Source organism: Protopterus annectens, chromosome 10.part0, assembly GCF_019279795.1.
Source record: "Protopterus annectens isolate FY-2018-M chromosome 10.part0, PAN1.0, whole genome shotgun sequence".
Taxonomy (NCBI): domain Eukaryota; kingdom Metazoa; phylum Chordata; order Ceratodontiformes; family Protopteridae; genus Protopterus; species Protopterus annectens.
The window spans coordinates 1,026,284,955-1,026,298,854 of NC_056744.1; the positions used below are offsets into that span (position 1 = coordinate 1,026,284,955).

General features: G+C 37.7%; 1 protein-coding gene across 1 annotated transcript in view; it reads left to right on the plus strand.

The window, feature by feature from the left end:
* Positions 1-411: 411 nt before the first annotated feature.
* Positions 412-13,900, plus strand: part of SLC44A5 (solute carrier family 44 member 5) — a 4,403,163-nt gene continuing 4,389,674 nt past the window's right edge. The window contains exon 1 of the mRNA XM_044085789.1: positions 412-710. The gene's annotated coding sequence lies outside the window, so the exon portion shown is untranslated. The remainder of the gene's footprint in view (positions 711-13,900) is intronic.

Consider the following 13,900-nt stretch of genomic DNA (forward strand, 5'->3'; position numbering starts at 1 on the left):
TGATATAACATACCTCTCAATAAAAGCTCTTCAAACTTAACTTCTTCGCCCGCTACAATATAAAATCTAAGTAATGAGGACAATTTGGATGCCCACCTGCTTCCTTTATAAAGTTGGAACCTCTTAGTTTGATTAAAACATGTGATCCATTCCTCTCACTTACGTTTTCACTTATTTTCACTCTAACATATATTTTCATTTTATACTAGTCATTTAAAACGACTTCTTAAAAAGAAAACGTAATAGTCATCGGACTGATAGCGCTGTTAACTGAAATCCACGAAACTGCACATGTACCTGGCATTACCCTATAGCGGCCCGAATTAAATTAAATATACGTTAGTTCCCCTTTAATGAAAGAGTGCAATGCTATAATCTCCATTCACAGAGCGGATTTGGAGAATGACAGGGCCAACCCTGTATCAGTGTAGCGCCAGATTTTGGTTTAGCATAGTAACAGCTACTTTATTTTTTTTCCTCCCAGCTCAGCATTAAGCTTTTTGCTCAGCTGGAATCTGCTCTGACGCGACAGACTAAACCTTCTCAAGCAAGAGAAGGGTGACCGGTACCCTCGGTTTGGGACACTGTAACCCTGGAGATAGGCTAACAACTAAGGTTCACAACACACTGCTCAGCATCAACCTAACCTGGGAGTCGTCACATGCCGCAACAGCATGGCAACCAAAGAAAGAATGAAAACTCGCCTCTTGGTAAGACGGAGTATTATTTTGTGTTGGTTGCCATTTGGACTTGATTTATATTTTGCAATTTCTTTGCACAGTTCTTCGGCATTGAAGCGCAACAGTCAGCAGCATATTTACATGTGATCCAATGTTACCCCAAAGGCTGGATTTCTTAACATTTCAACATTTGAAAGAATGTGAGCACACACCACCTTAACATTTACTTTTATCTTTTCCCGTTATTGTCTTCGGCTTGTCTGGTATTCTAGAGGCTGATGTTGCTTTTGAAGGTGATTTTTAAGTAATGCATGCATATCTATTTTAAACTAAGTTTTAAGTGAAAGAAACGGGCTGCACTGTTTCTGCGTGTGGACCAGAGGTGCGATGTTTATATTTTATGGATAGCTGTGGATGGTGCTTTTATGGGTACGAGTGCCACACCTGCTTTTATTAGAACTCTCAGAGTGCAGCTGCTGTCTGTGAAATTATCTGTATTTATCAGGGCTTGAAATTTATAACCAGTGTGGAAAGAAGGGCAAAGAAACATGCATACAAAGAACAGTCTATAGCTTAACCTCACTGTGGGTACTGCTTTGTTAGTCTTTGTCTGTCACTTCTTTATGTCTACTTTGGGGTACAAATATGGAAAACTAGACGAGTCGGTCTGTGTGTTTGCATATAGTCACTCGGGCAAAGGGGGTCAGGCGCTAGTGTCTACAGAAATTCACCAGGGATAATATTATAGGTACAGCCAGGACCTCAGGTGCTTCATTCTGCCAGGGTGGTGGTGTTCTACACTGGTAATTACTTGGAGCGTTCAGAGAACAGTGTAAATATTGGAAATGGGTAGAAGTGGAGGAACCGAGATCTCAGCCTCTTTTGTTATGAGTCAGGGACAAAGTAATACATAATCCTGACGATGGTCCCAAACTAGGGATACATTTTTAAAACATATTCACTGTATTTTAAATGTTGCTCATATAAACTTAGAAATCTGATAGTCGAATTTGTGTTATCATGTACTGTCTGATTAGCAAAATAACTTATTCTAACATAGGTGAGTTAGTTAGGTTAACATTAGTGGTTTTCACTGTTTTTTGCATCACACAGTATTGTGGGCAGAGGAGCACAGAACAATAGTCTGGGCCAACTTCTGCAAGTTTTTTGAAACTGTAGAGTTTTGGGGCATAAAATAATTGTCCATATTTATAAAATACAAGTGTGTATTTATCCATGTAATAGCAAACTGCAGAGGGAAGGGGCATTTTGGAGAGCAAGCGCATTATATACATTTATTTTCTTTAAATGGTGTGCTAGTGCATTCAGATTACTAACTTGCATATAGAGGATTTATAAATGGTATCCTGATAGTGGTAGGTATCAATGCCCATGGGACTTACTCTGCCTGCGTGTGTGTGTGTGTATATATATATATATATATATATATATATATATATATATATATATATATATAGACATGCTTAGGTCTCTGTAGGAATGATAATCTGTAAGGTCACTTGGAAATATGTCATTGGACTGTAAACAGAGAATATTTGACAAAGCTCTTTTGAAAAGTGTCTTTACAACATCATATCATACCTGTAGGGAGCTGAAACAGCACTCTGTGCTATAGATAAAGAATATAAATGAGCCATGATGATTGAAGGTGACAAAAATATAACGGACATTAGTTTGCCAACATCTTACCAGACAGTAGTACTGTTCTTTTCATGTTGGTTGGCTGTTGCACGTTGCAGTCATCCTGTGGTGCCGAAGACATAATTTAAATAAATTGTATCATTTCACTAAATGAATTGGAAGCCATCAGTGATGTATGACAACTTTCACTTCAAGGGGTTTTGTTAGATGGATAACTTTTGTTATTTATTAAAGTGAAGGTTAAATAACGGGCATATTTTGTCATAATATTGCATTTCTTTCAACATTTATATGTGGTGCTTTTAAAATCTTCTTGACAACATTTAGAATAAAATTGTTTGTCTTAAGGATGCAAAAAAGCTTTTTAAGGCTGTTTTTTTATTTTATTTTTGCACTGCTGTCTTTAATTTAAAAAAATGGATTTAAGAGATTTGATGCATAAGTGCATTACGAGTAAGTAGACCAAACAACCAGGGAATGTACAATACTATTCAGTAAGGCAATGTCCCTAAGGGCAGAACTTCAAAAAATACTTACTACTTTTTTCGTATTTGTTAAAAAAAAACTTGAATATTTTTTATATAATATTAAGCTCTTTCAAATTATAGTTCAGAAATCTTCAGTTATTTAAATTCTTACATTTCTGGCAAAAAATACTGTGGTTGACATGCATGAATCTATCACAGTAAATCCTAATTCATGGTAGTGTAATAACGATGTGATAAATATGCTTAGTTGGCAGTGTCATCTAAAGGTGTGTAAGCCTAGACACCACCGCTGCTGGCAGAAAATCTGGTTGAGTAAGTAAAATAATGTGACTTACTGATCTGCTAGCTGTCTACAGCGAAGGGTCACCCTGGGATGAATTTGCTAGAAACCTCTGCTGTCATCAGTCCCTATAGTTGCAAAAAACTGAGGCCACCCCTCCTGTCATTTGTCTGTGCACTTGATCCCACCACTTGTGTTGTAATATTTAACCCTTTTTCAGCATGAGAGCTAGTGCAGCCCTTTGACCCTCATGCAGTCCACTGGTAACTAAGAGTTCATAGTTTTCCTATTAACAAATGGTGTCTCTTGCTCTCTGTCCCCCACATGCTGTGGTACCGAGTCCCAGGTCACTCGTACTGTGTCAACAGTTCATAGAAAATTCATACTTCCATGCATTACCAAGAACTGGGTAGTCCCTTATCTCCTCACCTATGCTGAATTACCCAGCACTTGCCAAACTTCCTGTGCATCATATTGGTGACTAATTCCCTTCTTTCTGTCTGACTCATGTTACAGCACCATCTCAGACAAAACAATTATTTTTCCTGTTTACAACCCATACTACTTTCACATTATGCATCTCTTATTATGTATAAACGTTAGGCAGAACCCTCCTTCCTGGCCCTCTTGGAAGGTGTTAGAAGGTATGCCTCTCATCGCTGGTTTACAGAGCTCTGCTTCCCATCATCTGTGACTAATGCTTATGATTCTAGAAGTATGTTCGTTAGAAGTTCTTTGCCATATGTCCTCTATTTTTTCTGGGTTTGCCAAATTGTCCAATAGAAAGAATATAAATAGCTGAGTCACTCTGTTATGTCTTGACGGTGATAACTCAGGTGGATATAAAATATTTCATGACATTTATCAAGAAGAGTGGAGGAATTTCCATTGTCTCCTGTCCAAATGACTCCTAGTCAGTATGAATACCACCTTAGGTCTCCCTTTAAAAGAAACTGTCTAACACAACTAACATGATTAACAAAAAAGCAAATTAATAAAATAAATACATAAACTGCTTCTTACAATAGTATTGTATATTAACTACATTTTTAATCTGGTATGTAGTTCATACAAATGCAGAAGTAATTTATTTATTCAGTATCACTTTAGAATTCAAGCATTTTTATAGTTTTGCTTAGAATGTACATTTGTTCTGTAATGTGTGCAATTCTCATATAATGGCAGTGCAACTTACATAAATCAATGTTTAGAATTCTATTTTCTGTGCACAGTAATAATGAGGTTCCAGTGAAACCTCATTAGAAAGGTTACTTCACATTTAAAATCTGCACACAGTGGCATCTTAATGGAAACGTGTTCAACTCTTCAAATTTCCTAATCTGTCTTCTTTATTAGTGGTGATAGATTTCAGCTGACAACACCCACACATAATTAAGCTGCAGTCTCTTTTTACAGATCATGGGAATGGAGATGAACACTTTTGGCATGACAATGTTTGTCTATATTTTCTCTTAGTTGCTATAAATCACTGTTGCCAATCATTTAATCTGATTTTCAGTATTTTTCTAACAATGACTATAAGGAATGTTAACCACAGAAAGTTTGCCATGGAATAACATTTCAACATTCTGCTAAGTTCTACCAACATTTTGAATATACAAGTTAACATAGTCTTTCAATAAGTCTTATAACTCTGTTTTGTATATAAATCAAAATACTTTTTTTATAGGCATTTTAATAACATGCCCCCCAGATGAGGGCACAATGAAAAGAAAATTTGTATATTGATATTTTATCCAGTAAAAAGTGGGCTAAGTAGCTTTGGCAGTTGGCACAGAGGGTTAAGGCTGTGAGGTGTAGTTCCTGTGGTACAGGGTTTGATTCCGTCAGCCATCACTTGCTTACTCTGTGATCTTGAGCAGGTCATTTAGCCAGACATTGCTGCCAGGTCACCCATGAAAAGGTACTTTGTTTTCAGTGGGCGTACTTGGTTACTAAATAGATATTTATTTTGTTCCCAAACTGATTAACAGTATGACTGATTCCTTCTAGATGACTGAGCATAAGTGACAATAAGTATGCAAGAGGCACAGCATATGAACATTTGTACAACAAATAATGAAGTAAAGCAAAGCATTAAACAAAGATCACACAGTCCTCAGAAGCACATAAAAACACTGGTGCTTGAAGAGCTGGTGAGTAAAACTAATTTAGAGACATCATTTTTTTCAGTTAACCTGCCCTGTACCAAGAGTAGCAGCACTCTAATAAACAAATAAATAAATAATAAAATAAAAAATACATAAAAAATTGAAAATAACATTAACCTCCTCTGGAAAAACAAAATGTTAAGACTTTGCCCAGTAAATAGCAATTGATATGAGCTAAACCCTACTTCCTGTTTTAAAATTCTCTTTGCTTCCACTGGGAACACAAACTTAGATATTAGTTCAGATTTTTGTGATACTTTGTGTTCATCTTTGTTGTAATTACCAAGAATATCTGATACTTATGTTTTTTGCCTTGTATTTCCTACGTTATTCATATAGTATAATATACTTGTCACTTTTCTTTTCCTTTGGAACAACAGTATGCACCTATATTACAGCAGCTCTTCTTCTACTCCGGACTCCATTGATAAAACGGTAACTACCCAACTGGAAGTTACCAGATACCAATTACTTCAAATTAATAAAATATTTCAAATCATCATTTTTCTTTGATAATTTTCTTGTATCGCATAAAACTGAAATTTCAATATTCTTTTGTAACTGCTAAAAGTTGCTGTTCCAGAAGGACAGGAATGTTACTAAGGGAAGTCTCTTTTTGGTCTGTGATAAGAAGATATACCTAAAAATTAAACTCAATGACTGGGCATCTGAAAACATGAGCTTTATTCATCCATAGCCATTGCTTTAGCCTAATAATGCCTCAATTTAAGACAGTAATGTTTTGACTAAGGCATTGCTAGTTATTCATTGGGCAACATATTTACTTCATAAACTATTTTATTATTTTTGCCATCTTTCTGAGTGTAAAGGATGTTTAGTTATATGCAGAACGTTTACCAAACAGCATCTTTTATTGCTTCTGGCATCTTGTTTTCCCCCTTTTGGGATTTAAGTGCTATAAGTTAACATGCTTTATAATTTAGACATGCTGGAGAAACATTTGGTGGTAGTGAAAACATATTTATGTTTTAAGTAGTCAGTAAACAAAAAAAAATAAAAAAAAGATACATCTTAAAGTCGAAGTGACTGTCAGTGTTGAGTTTAAGCATGATATCACAGATAGTCATTTTAATTAGCTCTAATTTTCTCATACACCACATCTCTACTGCTTCTTTATATTTTATGCTTACTAAACTATATGGTTTTGTGACAGAACAGTGGTTGCAGTAAACACATAATGCAAAGGCATTATGGCCTCATATTCATATTCTTCAGAAATGCTTATTAGCAAAAATTCATTTTATTCCATTGGCATTTTAAGTCAGTAAAGCTAATAAAGTATTCTTGATTTTTATATGTTTGTCTTCAATTATTTTTGATGTTGTACCCGAGTCATGAAGTAAAGATTTGATTGCTTTGGAAGAAGCATGTTCAGATCTCTGAAGTTTCTATTGTAAAATTGGATTCGTGTTGATCTCTTGACAGATATTTCTTTGACTGCTGATAGATCAAAAAGGTTTCCAGAAACAACTTTCAGCAATTCTCAAAAAAAAGTTTTTTTTTTGTATGGTGTAAGCCCCCCCCCCCCATCCAAAAATTATATATACCTACTTCATAGGTTCGTAGGTGTGTACTAGGCTAATGGTCCTGGAGCCTTTACAAGTCTAGCCCATAGGATTACCTTGGCATCATGCCACCTGACCTTAGTTCCCAGTGCCTCTGTCGAGTAGAGCCACTGGAGTGATCCACGGGGTGAATTTTCTATTTCCCATCCACTCATCAAGATTTCTCTTGAAGAGGGCCATTGAGATGCTCTGTTTGACATGTGTGGGAAGTCTATTCCATAGCATGGGCAGTCTCTAGGTTATGAACATGTCCCTCCAGCATGTTCTGTTGATTGTGGTAATGAGGTTGAGGTCTCTGGAGCATGTGGTGCGGAGGGATTGGGATTTCTTTAGATGTAGCATTTCTAACAGAGCTGGGTCAGACATGGGTTTGTAAGTCAAGCAGAGATCGCCTCTTAGCAGGTGATATGAGACCGAGAATAGTTGGAGTTTTCTGAGTCTGTCCATATAGGACAAGTATTTAAGGCTTAGGATCCTCTTAGTGAGGTACTTTTGTGGCTTCTCCAGTTGTTGCATGTGTCTAGTGAGGTACATACCAAATGGGGCATTGTACTTGATGATTGACCTAATGAGGGAAGAGTAGAGGGAGATAATGACCTCTTTCTTTCTGGGTGCAAAACCCTTAGTAATGAGATGTGCCACATAGAAGGACTTTCTGACCACAGTGGCAATGTGGTGGTCAAAAGAGAGGTTGCTGTCTACCTGTGTTCCCAGATCTCTTATAATGCCTTCTGTGTTCAGTGGACTACCATCGATATGGTAATTAATGGGAACCAGGTTTTTCCCAAAGGGGATGACGACACATTTTTTTGGCATTGAGCTTAAGGCCATAGTTCTGAGTCCAGTCGTTGGTCTCAGTGAGGCCTTTCTGTAGGATGTCAACATCACTATGGGAGTTAATAATAGCTCCCAACTTGCAATTGTCTGTAAACTTTGTCAGCCAGAGTCCCTTCATGTTGGCCTGGACTTCAGAGAAGTAGATCCCAAACAGGAGAGGACCCAGGACTGAACCCTGTGGGACTCCACTCGTGGCTGGTCGGCAGTCTGACCAAGAACCCACAGTGTGAAAGTAGCTGACTCCATATGTGAGCCAGTTTGCAACCCACCTAGTGATATAGCGGTTGATGCCTAGCTTAGTGAGTTTTTCTATGATTCCTGAGTGGGGAATGGTATCAAAGGCCTTTGCCAGATCAGGGTAGGCTGTATGAACCACCTTGCCTCCACCCACAGCTCTGGTGACTGACTCAAAGAAGTCGACCAGGTTGAGCAGGCATGATCTACCCTTCACAAAACCAAACTGTGTGGGATCCAGAGTTTGGAGATTCCCTATATCCTTCTTCTTTATTAGGTCCATGATGATGCGTTCCATAGATTTGCATATCAGACTCGTCAGGCTAATGGGGTGATAGTTGTCAGGGTCTGTAGTCGTTCCTCCTTTGTGGAGAGGGATGACTGTAGCAGTACGCCATTTGGTAGGGACAAAGCCTGAGGTGAGGCTGTGATTGAACAGGGCATGCAGGTGAGGTGCCAATTCACTCTGTAGTTCATGTAGAATATAGCCAGGGTCACACAACCAGTGAGAAAAGGGAAAACTCAACTGTTCTGAAAGGTGTTTTAGCATAGTATTTCTACTCTATCTGCCGTCAAAGAAAGAGCTGCAGGTAGATAGATTGCTTCCCATCAAAGTACATTGAACATTTTCTGGATTTGTAATCACTGTTTTAGGATGTTGCTTAAATAAACAGCATAAATAATATATTTTTTTAAATCAATGTCTATTTGTAATTCTTTAAAAAAATATTTTTAACAATAAATACCAGACAGACATTTTTTTCTGTCACCTGGATGTAATACTCCTTGCCTGGGGTTCCATTTTCTTATGAATAACAAATGTGTGTATGTATTTATTTATTCTTTGTTGATGAGGATAGTCTGGCTTGGTTGGTGGCTTTTTTTCAGGGGAAACGAAAGCTGGTATTTATATGGACTATGGGACGTTTGTCCAGGGAACCAAGAAAATTCCCCTTCCCTTTTTTTGATAAATGCTGTGTGAATGATGACCGCTCTATATCTGAGTCCAGTGTGCCAACCTTATAGAAAATATCCCACATCATACCCCTACACAAAGGCAGCCCCTCAACAGACATCTCTAACTACCGCCCCATTGCCATCCTCTCGCCTCTCTCCAAGATACTCGAAAAATGTATCAACTCACAGATCTCCAATTATCTCATAGACAATAATCTCCTTTCCTACACACAACATGGCTTCAGACCACACCATAGCACAACAACTGCTCTGCTCTCCTTCACTAACACCATTCTCCAACATAAAAACAATGGCCTTTTCTCCTCTGCTGTATTTCTTGACCTATCGAAGGCTTTTGATATTGTATCACATGATCTTCTATTCTCTGCACTCTCCAACCTCTCCTTTTCCATACCTGCCATTAATTGGTTCCACAGCTATCTACATGGCCACCAGCAGTCAGTTGTCTGGCACAACGATCTATCCCCTCGCCTCCCTGTTACTCTTGGGGTTCCCCAAGGCTCCATCCATGGCCCCTTGCTTTTCTCCATTTTTACCAATGACCTGCACACCGCCACCAAACATGCCTCCCTCATACAGTATGCAGATGACTTCACTCTCATTTGCTCAGCTCCAACTCTAACAGAACTACAACAGATCACTCAAGCATCTTTCTCTTCTGTTGAAAGTTGGCAGTTAAATGCTCAAGTCCTCCTCAACCCAAATAAGACCAAACTCCTCATCTTTCAACCCTCAAAATCTACCCCGAACATCCCCCATTTCAACATACTTGCCAAAGACAACACTTCCATCTCACCAACAGCCCACACTAAGCTACTCGGTGTACAGATTGACAACAAACTCAAATTTGACACTCGCATATCACTCGCAATAAAAAAAGTCCACAAAAAACTGGGTGCCTTGTATAGAAACCAACAATACCTAACCAAACCAGCCAGAATCTCTACTGCAACTTCCCAACTAATCTCAACCCTACTCTATGCATCACCCATACTCACAAATCTTCGACAATCAGACCTAAAGAAACTTGAAGCCTGCTACAATAAAATTGCAAAATTTGCATCAGGGGACTCCCACCGCAGTCACCACTGTCTCTCCCTTAGAAACCTAGACTGATTTGAGCTCCCTCAACTCCTACACCTAACCCAACTTACCTTTGCTCATAAACTTGTAAACCACCCTCTTAAAATTCCCTCACTTCATACACTTCTCCAACCCTACCAATCCTCCAGAACCCTTCGCTCCTGCAACAAAAATGTACTCCAAGTCACCAAACCCAACAACTCAGCAGGGGCAGCACTATTCTCCTACTCCATATCCAAAATCTGGAACTCCCTTCCCACTGCCATAACTACCCTCCCTTCCAGCAGTCTCTTCAAAAATGCTGTCAAGGCACACCTAAAATCTCACTGGCTATGTCCTTGTCCATACCCCAACTAACCCCCCCCTTTCTCCTGCACCACTAATTAGCTGCCAGCTCTACTATTAGCTGTCAACAGGTTATCAGTATTTGATTACTATTTCATATCCTTTAGCTAGCAGATGATTGCAGTACGATGTTTACTGTTTTCTCTATGTGAGAAATTAAAACTACTAGGCAAATGTCTTGCACCTTACTTATATTGTTATTATACATATGTAATTACCTGTCAGACTGTGTCTTTGCTATAAATACGCTGTTTTCTTTTCCCTCTGAAATGCTAGATTATACTCTTATATTATGTGAAATTTTGCTTGTCTGAATATATGGAGCCTTCCTTGTGATATTATACTCTGACATATAGGTCATTTCTCCTGTTGAACTGTGTCTTTACTATAATTATAGTGTTTCTTTTTTCATCTGATATGCTAGATTGTACTTATATTATGTAAATCTCATGTGTCTGAATATATGGAGCTTTTCTCCCCGGGCCTCCGCTGAAAATGGGCATATACCCAGTCGGACTTTCCCGGTCAACAAATGTAAAATAAAATAAATAAATCTTTTAAACTTGAGCTACTACAAACTCAGGCAGATGGGGCCTTAGTTTAATGTCTCATCTGAAGTCCAGTTTAGCTGTCAATGTATATGGTTTACCTTTCCTTTAAATTAAATATGTTAATGCTTGGCTGTTGTTCATTTCCCATGGCTACTGAGCACCCCTTTCTGTCACCTAATTTTCTCCCACTGAACCGCTACAAAGTACTGCAAGAAAAAAAAGGTTATTTTGCCATTATGGATGGGGCCAGTAAGTGGCAGGATCTACAGCTCCAGACATAACTGTCAGAAATGGCAGATGCGTGCTAGCTGTGACAGAATAGAAATACCCATGATTAACCTTATAACCAACTTGCTCCTTCTGAAAATGTATTGACATTATTAACAAAACATTGGCTCAGTTTAAACTATGCTGCAGAGTTTTTCATCTTCTCACACTATTGCTTGTCTTGCCATTGTTAGTAATGTACTAATTTCAAAAATTGAATATGGTTGGTCTTGCACCAAGTACCTTCCACTATTTTGGGAACACACAAAATATCCAAACAGCAATAAATAAAATGTGCAGATTTGCTCTACCTGGAGATGAACTAACCCATTGCTGCAGGCTTCTACAGTGTGTTAAATGGTTATCTGTTAATGAAGGGGCAATTCTGCTTCTTTCCATACAGATGTATAAAATTATTAAGCTAGTACATAGCCCTCCCTTATGAACAAAACTACAAATCAGACAACAAAATTGCATATTATACCATGCGAACATCGCAAACCTGACAAACGTGCATGCTGATTGGCTAATCCAACCAGCATGCACATAGTAAATCCTACAAGAAACAACGCAAAAAGTCCGGTCGCTAAATATCATGCGGCGACAGCAAATAAACGGTAAAGTAAATCTAATACCCAAAACGCACAACAATTTAACGAAAACACAGAAAACTAACCAATTTCCATACTACACTCCTCATTCCCTCACCTCGAACACTAAAAAAATAAAAAGTCATGCAGTCGCAAATACATCACACACACACTACATAACCACCACTTATAACACAATAAAACCAAGCATTCTCATAAAACCATTCACTTACCTATATTCCCTACAATACCTATACACAGACAACTCCAAAAATGTACATACTAAAAACACACCACACATCCCTCGCAAAGTCAAAAACACACACCATATCGAACGTCCACATCAGCATACATCTAATAAAAGCGCATACAACACCACCATCTAGTGACCAAATAGTAAAAGTACATATTTTAAAAAAAATACAAATTAAAACTACTCCACATTTCAACATACCTATAACTACTAAAACATAACTACACGTTATAAACTTCTACACTGCTTAAACTATATTATACCAAGCACTACCTAGCCCTTTCCTAACATTTCCTGAAAAACTAAAAAATAACATGTATTTAAATTAAAACAGAAATAAACAATAAACACAAACTGAAAGTGTGGACTATTTTATCTCACAAAAAGTGGAAGAATACAAAAAAAGCAAACAAAAACATAAATAACAACAATACAAACATAATACAAAACAAACTAACACCATGGTATAATAGCAATAACCCACTTCTGGGGGTGGGTAATGCTGGATTTACCCACGGTTGTCTTTGTTTGGTCCCTTGGGCTTCGCCCTCGGGACCAAACCACGCCAACCGTGGGTAAATCCAGCATTACCCATACCCAGGCGTGGGTTATTGCTATATTAAAAGATGTGCATGAGAAGAATCTTATCTTCATCAAACCTAAATTCAAATCGGCAATAGGTGAAAGGGCATTCTCAAAGTTGGCACCAGCAATGTGGAACCTACTCCCATCAGAAGTCAGATGAGTACTATTAGAAGCATTTAAGTTAACTCAAAGAATACGTGTTGAAAGAATCAGATTACTCTTACTGTAAAGAAAAGGGGTAGAAACAACCTCAATTCTACATCAGCCTTCTACAAATATCTATACTGTCTGCCTCTACAGTGATATATGTGTTGTTCATATGTGCATTTAAGTTAATATGTTGTACCATTATTTAATGTTTAATTTATTCACTGTACTCATTGTAAAGGTTGCTCATCAAATTATGCATTGAAAATATTGTTTCAAACTGTTATGTGTTCATAATTTCCTTTGTTCACAGCTTGTTTTGATAATCACTTTAATAAGTATAATTGTTAATATTTAAAAACTTGATGTGATACTCTGATACTCTGATTGTATTCTTTGACACTGTAATTTCTGCCCAGTGGGCCCAGGTCATGGCTGAAAAAGATCTGTTGACTGGTCCACTAATCCAGTTACTAAAATGTAATAAATAAATAATAAATATAAACAAACAACTAAATGCATTATTTTGTGTGCAGTATGGACCAGCTGTGAGTACCCCTTCCATTTAATGATCAGGTGCAGGGCTGTTAGTAGTTAGTAGAATGGCAAATTGTGATAAAGAACTGTTCTTCAATTCTAGCAGTGTATTATATGTTTTTATATAAAAAAATGCAGTTCTTACACAAAATGTGTTTAGCAGTTTAAACTTGTTTGGATAATGTTTTTGCTGGGAAAGAAAATGGAAGAATTGACCAGAAAATAAACCTATCTAATTCAAATGCATATAGTTCAGGCAGAATAACTGTTTCTGGCTTACTGCCTTTTTACCTTTCTCTGTGAAGCATATGGTATGACTGACATTTCCATTCTGGGTGACATTGAGGGGTAGAATGTGCTGTTAGAATGTCTAACAAATGCTGGAATTGCTATCATGAAAAAGGAAGCCATAACCCTGTTTTAGGGGAGTACTGAGAGATATTTTAGCTGTAGGGTTTTAAACTAAGGTCATGTTGATAAATCAACATCACTTTTCTCAGCATCAAAAATTCTGAAAATGTTTCTCTGAAAGCATTTTTCATTGAAACTAAGTCCCCTGCACTTCCCGTATATGGGCACATCCCCAGACTTAAATATACTGCTTTGAGGTTACACAATAGCAGATA